The following is a 771-nucleotide window of genomic DNA, read 5'->3' as shown; positions in this document are numbered from 1 at the left end:
CGAACACGTAGACTCTTTTGGGTAGTGAAGCGAATATTGAGTTCATCCTAACTAGGAATAGAGTTACAGCAAGCACTGATCCTTGTGGGACTACGTTGGTCTCCCAGAATTAGGCCGAAAGTTCGCCACCGATATATACCTGGAATCGTCGGTCATGTAGGTAGTTTGAATTAAGGCCTTGAGATTTCCGTGAATGCCCCATCGGCGCAGTTCTCGTAGAACTGCTTCGCGTCACACTGTATTGTAGGCTTTCGCAACGTCTAAAATGGCGATGTCGGCATGTGAATATTTCGCCTTCGCTTCTTCAATCAGTTCCCGAGGGATCCCAGGTGGATTCCTGTACCAAGTCCTTTCCGGAAGGCGAATTGGCGGTTATCAAAAAATTTGTCTTCTTCCAGCTATGTAATAAGCCGTCGGTTCACTATTTTAGAATCTTCGCGGTACACGAAAGAAGGCTTATGGAACGGAAGTTGCTCTGGGATCGTGAGCCTTTACTCTTTTTGGGGATTGGCACGATGTAGGCAAGTTTCCAGGCGTCTGCGAAGGTTCCATCTTCCCATATTCTATTGAAGGCATCAAGAAGTGTCCTTTTCCCGCCTGAAGTTAGATGTTTTAACATTGGTCACCCTGCTCTGTTGGGGCCAACCGATTTTACACAGGCTGTCCTGAGGGCGGCAGTGAGTTCCGTCCTTGAGAGGGGTTATATTTCGCTGTAGAGTTAGGTGAAAAAGTGGTGGGGGTTGTTTCGAGGCGTATCTTGTACCAGCCAAA

The sequence above is a fragment of the Topomyia yanbarensis genome, chromosome 3 (assembly GCF_030247195.1).
Source record: "Topomyia yanbarensis strain Yona2022 chromosome 3, ASM3024719v1, whole genome shotgun sequence".
Taxonomy (NCBI): Eukaryota; Metazoa; Arthropoda; class Insecta; order Diptera; family Culicidae; genus Topomyia; species Topomyia yanbarensis.
This window is presented reverse-complemented; position numbering follows the sequence as displayed.